Here is a 6,141-nt window from a genome sequence, read left to right on the forward strand (position 1 = left end):
TCTGGAATAGAGCAATCCTGGAGCCATTTCAACTCTCCCAGTGACCTCAAATATTCCTCTGCAGGAAGGGAGGCAAATGGGGAAAGTCTTCCCCTTGTCTTTTTGCTGGGAAATCCTGTCTCAAGAGAGTATTTGTGTATGAATAGGGTGAGCCTGTGATCTGGACTTAGGAACTAGGATATTGTTGTTGTTGTTTAGTTGTTTAGTCGTGTCCGCCTCTTCATGACCCCCTGGACCAAAGCACGCCAGGCCCTCCTGTCTTCCACTGCCTCCCGCAGTTTGGTCAAACTCATGCTGGTCGCTTTGAGAACACTGTCCCACCATCTCGTCCTCTGCCGTCCCCTTCTCCTTGTGCCCTCCATCTTTCCCAACATCAGGGTCTTTTCCAGGGAGTCTTCTCTTCTCAGGAGGTGGCCAAAGTCTTGGAGCCTCAGCTTCAGGATCTGTCCTTCCAGTGAGCACTCAGGGCTGATTTCCTTCAGAATGGAGAGGTTTGATCTTCTTGCAGTCCATGGGACTCTCAAGCGTCTCCTCCAGCACCATAAGGAGGATTAGACAAATTCATGGGGGAGGAGAGGGCTATTGATGGCTGCTAACCAGGATGGTTGAGTTCTGCTCTTCACAGCTGGAGAAAGCAATGCGTCTGAATACAGCACCAGTTGCTGGAAACCACAAGAGGGAAGAATGCCTCTCTTGCGCCCAGGTCCTGCTTCTTGTAGGTTTCTGTTTGGGGTATCTGCTTGGCCACTGTAAGCACATGGTGCTGGACCAGTTGGGTTATCATTGGCCTGATCCATCAGGTTCTTCTTAGGTTCTTTGGTTCTTACATCCTTGAAGGACGGATGGGTTTTCCTCCAGCTGTTCTGCATCTTCCTTTCCTTTCCTTAATTTTGCCACATGCTTAGGGCTACGGAACAAATAAGATTTTGGCAGAAGAGGAACTGGAGAAGGAGGTATCTGAAACAGAAGTGTTGGTGGTTGGTCGGTCAATTGGTGCCAAAGAAGGATAGAACTTTCTTTATGTATGCTACAACAGCGGCAAGAATACTCATCGCAAAGTACTGGAAGACACAAAATCTACTCACCAGGGAAGAATGGCAGATGAAGGTGACGGACTATATGGAACTGGTGGAAATGACTGGCAGGATCCGAGACCGGGGAGAGGAGTCGGTGGAAGAAGATTGGAAGAAATTTAAAGACTACTTACAGAAATATTGTAAAATTAATGAATGTTAGAAGGATGTTGGAATGAACTTATGTGGTTTTAGCAGAAATGTTATAAAGGATTAGGAAAAAATAGACTGTTAATTGGTGAAAAGAGGGAAAGTAAAGTTATATCATATTAAGATAAATTACAGGACAAAAATTGGAAAAGATGGAAAGGATTTGCTGAAATATTTAATTGAACTAGAATACAAAAGAGGGAGGTGTGAGGAGGTCAAGGAAACAAGCTAACGAAAGATAAGTTATGGGAAGATTCGATGTGTTATTCTTTTTTAATGGACATTATTTTTCTGTTTTTGTATTTTCTCTTTTTTTTCTTTTTCTTTTTTATTATGATGTGTTGTCTTTGTTGTTGTTTAATATGGTGTTTTTTACTTTTTCTTTTTGTAACCCTTAAAACCTTAATAAATATCATTTAAAAAAAACCCAGAAGTGTTGGTGGTTTAAAAAAAGAAAAGCCTGTTTAATTCTTGGGCAAGAACTTGTGCAATTTTTATTTCTTTCTTTCTGTGATTTAAATAGCATACCAGCTGGCCAGCTGTGGCTTGGTTGGTCAGCAAATATCTGGTGCATTTAAGGAAGGTCAGCAAATGATCAACACATGTGTGACGTGACCACAAAAAGGAAAAAGTTGGCTTGATATTTTGTGTCTGTTTTCCGTTTTGGATCTTGCCCCACTCACCCACGTTGCAGGAGCATCTCAAGACAAGGGCTGGGCCTCCATCTCTTTGTCTTCAGAATCAGGGCCCAGGTGTTGCTTTCAAAAAATGCAGGGATATGAAAAAAATAAATTCCTTCCAGTAGCACCTTAGAGACCAACTAAATTTGTTCTTGTTATGAGCTTTTGTGTGCATGTACTCTTCTTCAGATGCACTGAAACAGAAGTCAGCAGACCCTTACATATCGTGAGAGGGTGGGGAGGGGTATTATTCAGAAGGGTGGTGGGAGATGGGCGATTGGCTGATAGGTGTGGTAAACCTGTTGACGACTGCAGTTGGTCTTACAGGAAAAAGCAAGGGGTGAGATGGCTAAAAATAGCTTTATTATGTACAATGAGATAAGGATTCAATGTCTCTGTTCAGACCATGGTTTTAAGTTTGGTAATAAGTTGCAATTCAGCAACTTCTCTTTCCAGTCTATTTCTGAAATTCTTCTGTAATAAGACAGCTACTTCAAAGTTTTTGTTTCAACTATGGCAGACCCACACGGCTACCTACCTGTAACTAGGGATATGGAAGTGTTATGTACTGAATTGAATAGGATCCAAACTGCAGCAGTCTGATTGGTCCTAGAACAATAGGATTCAGAATGCAGCAGTCTGATTGGTCCTAGAACAATGCAGCAATATGATTGGTTGGCAGGAACCACCCAATCATGCTCCAGATAGAAGTGAATCCACAACCTGATTGGCTTACAGTAGAATTCCAGAATTAGCCAATCATGTGCAGCCCATTGTGTAAATAATGTATATAAAGCAGATACTTTGAGGGGACTTTCATTCATTCCTCCTCACCACTATGAGCTGAATAAAGAGCATGAAATCACTTTGCGACTCTGAGTATATTTCAGGAAGTTTACTCTGGAGTAGCCCTGGTGGCAGAGCAAAGGGCAAAGTAGATGTGAGACAGGAGACTTTAGCAGGGGGCTTCATTGTGCTCCTTGGAAAGCACTCATGGGAGACTGTTTCTTCTTCTTTGGCGATCACTCGTAGGCCAGTAAGAGGACTTCTTGGATCATTCTTTGTCTAGCTCCTTCCCTTTGACCTTACTGCCTTGGGTGACCCTGCTGGGAGTACAAGATTCACGACGGCTTCGCTCACAAGGGTCATAGGAACGTGCAAGCCCACTCGCCATGACAAGGCGATGATCCAGCGAGTAGGAATGGGAGACTACAGTTGGCAATGCAAGCAGGATTGCTTTTGAGTAGGAAAAGCCCTGGTGGTGGTGGGGTAAGTTAAATGCCCCTTTAATGCCCTTCCTCTCAAAACTGCAGCCTCTTGAGGCTGCCTTTCATTTTTAAAAAGCACTGCTAGGCTGATGAAGAAGAAGAAGACTGCAATTAAAAATGCAATATACAGTGGTACCTTGGTACTCGAACGGCTTGGCTCCCGAACAAATTGGCTCCCGGACGCCGCAACTCGGAAGTGTGTGTTCCAGTTTGCAAATGTTCTTTGGAAGCTGAACATTCTGCTTGAGTGCAGGAAGCTCCTGCAGCCAATTGGAAGCCGCGCTTTGGTTTTTGAATGATTTTGGGAGTCAAACGGGTTCCCGGAACGGATTAAGTTTGAGAACCAAGGTAAAGGGACCCCTGACCATAAGGTCCAGTTGTGGCTGACTCTGGGGTTGCGGCGCTCATCTCGCTTTATTGGCCGAGGGAGCCTGCGTACAGCTTCCGGGTCATGTGGCCAGCATGTCTAAGCCACTTCTGGCGAACCAGAGCAGTGCACGGAAATGCCGTTTACCTTCCCGCCGGAGCGGTACCTATTTATCTGCTTGCACTTTGATGTGCTTTCAAACTGCTAGGTTGGCAGGAGCAGGGAGCGAGCAACAGGAGCTCACCCCGTGGTGGGGATTCGAACCGCCAACCTTCTGATCGGCAAGCCCTAGGCTCTGTGGTTTAACCCAAAGTGCCACCCGCGTCCCATTGTATAAAAATACAAAGATAGCACTGTATAAAAATACAAAGTATTTCCAATAAATAAAACAAAGCATTACATCAACACCCAACTTCACTTGCCAGGCTATGCTTAGCTCATTTTTATCATCTTCCTTTGTAACATTTGGGCGCACCACCCAGCTGACGCCCTGCATGCTTACTCACAAGGTAGCGCCACTCATTTGGGGGGCAGGCAGGCGTTACTCGCTGGTAAGTGTGTGGAAGACTGCAGCCTCAACGCTTCTTGCTCTGCGTCTTCAAGAGAGATCCGGCCTGTTGTGAAATCAACTCCTATTGTTGGGATAGCCTTGTTATTCTCCCTTCATCACCCCCCCCCTTAATTCAGGGCAATCAGACCCAACTCCCGCTGGGCCATTCCCAGGCCCTCCCCCAAACTGGGAACTGGTCAGAAGTCGTGATTTTATCGTGGACTGAACTTGTTGCGTTTCATCACAAAAGCATTTCCAGATAAATAAACACATTGTGATCACTCCCACCCCCATCCCTGGGCTCCCAATTTTCCAGAGGCTAAATTGTTTGATTTTCTGCCTAAAAAACACACACCAAAACACAACAGATTGGATACGGGTTGAAAGATTAGAATGACCCACTTCCTGAATGAAGCCAGATGGGGAAAGAAGGCAGCCGAAAGGCCGTCCTGCGCAGACCACAACCCCTCTGGGTCCCTCTTTCACTGTTTATTAATTTCTGGTTATGCTTTTCAATCTTCTCCCTCGGTCCTTGTAGGCTTAGCCTTTGCCCTTTCCAGAAGGGACGGAAGGATCTGTCAACGATTGCTGTCTCTGTTCCTCATTCTCCCAGCCTTACATTTGGGTCTGCACATTTCTGGAGCGGGTTTCATTTTAATTTTTAGGAAAGAAAATCTCATGCAAATCCACCAGCATTTTAGTGAGCACGTCCCCTGATAAACACAGTTTTGAGTCATGCACACATTTTTGATGCATTTTTGGGTGCTGTGTTCACCAATATATTCAGTCGGTAAAGCACGCGACTGTTAATCTTAAGGTTGTGGGTTAGAGTCCCATGTTGGGCAAAAAGATTCCTGCATTGCAGGGGGTTGGACTAGATGACCCTTGGGGTCACTAAAAGTAAAGGTAAAGGCCCCCTGGATGGTTAAGTCCAGTCGCAGACTACTCTGGGGTTGCGGTGCTCATCTCGCTTTCAGGCCAAGGGAGCCGGTGTTTGTCCACAGACAGTTTTCTGGGTCATGTGGCCAGCAGGACTAAACTGCTTCTGGAGCAACGGGACACTGTGACGGAAACTAGAGCGCACGGAAATGCCTATTACCTTCCCACCGCAGTGGTACCTATTTATCTACTTGCACTGGTGTGCTTCTGAGCTGCTAGGTTGGCAAAAGTGGGAAAGAGCAAAGGGAGCTCACTCCGTTGTGGGGATTCGAATTGCTGACCTTCTGATCGGCAAGTCCAAGAGGCTCAGTGGTTTAGACCACAGCGCCACCTGTGTCCCTTTGGGGTCACTATGATTCTATGACTCTATGGCTCACGCTGCCCAGCACAGACCCTCCGAAGGCCTGTCCACAAGGCTCAGTGTTCCTCTGGGATGTGAAAAGCATTTGCTGCCCAGCGGCTACTCTGCTTTTTTCTACATCCGCTTCCCATCCGGGAAGCCTGGGGCTTTGGGGAGCTGTTCTCCAGATGCTCGCAGCTGGGAATCAAGCGAGGAGGCGCCTGGAAGCCCGTTCGCCCTTGCAACTGCTGAGCGGAAGAGTCCATGTTTGTACACGGAAGCCATGTGGATTTGCAAAAAGGGGGGGGGTTTATTAGCATGAGGTGTGCTGGTGTGGGCACAGGGGGAGTGTGCCCATGTCTTTGTCAACACAGAGGAGGTGGAAACAGACCCCCCTTTCCAGTTGCCACACCACAATCATCTGGCTTGGCTCCTGCTCAAGGCTGTAGGGTCCTTGGTGACTGGTACCCATTGGGACTCATAGGGCAGAAGGCAGGGAGCCCGACAGGAGGTGGCGCTAGAGACAACAACAGGCAGAGCCTTCTAATCCTAGTTTGGTCCCCATCCTCCTCCTCCCTGCTGCAAGGGCAACACAGAGAGGAAGGAGGAGTAGGGCCCATAGAAGCCAACTCCTAGGGGCTGAGGTCCCTTTGGTTCCCCCAGTAAAATATTTGAGGGAGCTCCATTCAAATGGTGTGTGTGATTGATTATGTGGGGTGGCGCTTAAAAGGTAAAGGGACCCCTGACTGTTAGGTCCAGTTGCGGAGAACTCTG

This window comes from Podarcis melisellensis (assembly GCF_964234715.1).
Source record: "Podarcis melisellensis genome assembly, chromosome: 3".
In the NCBI taxonomy this organism is placed as follows: domain Eukaryota; kingdom Metazoa; phylum Chordata; class Lepidosauria; order Squamata; family Lacertidae; genus Podarcis; species Podarcis melisellensis.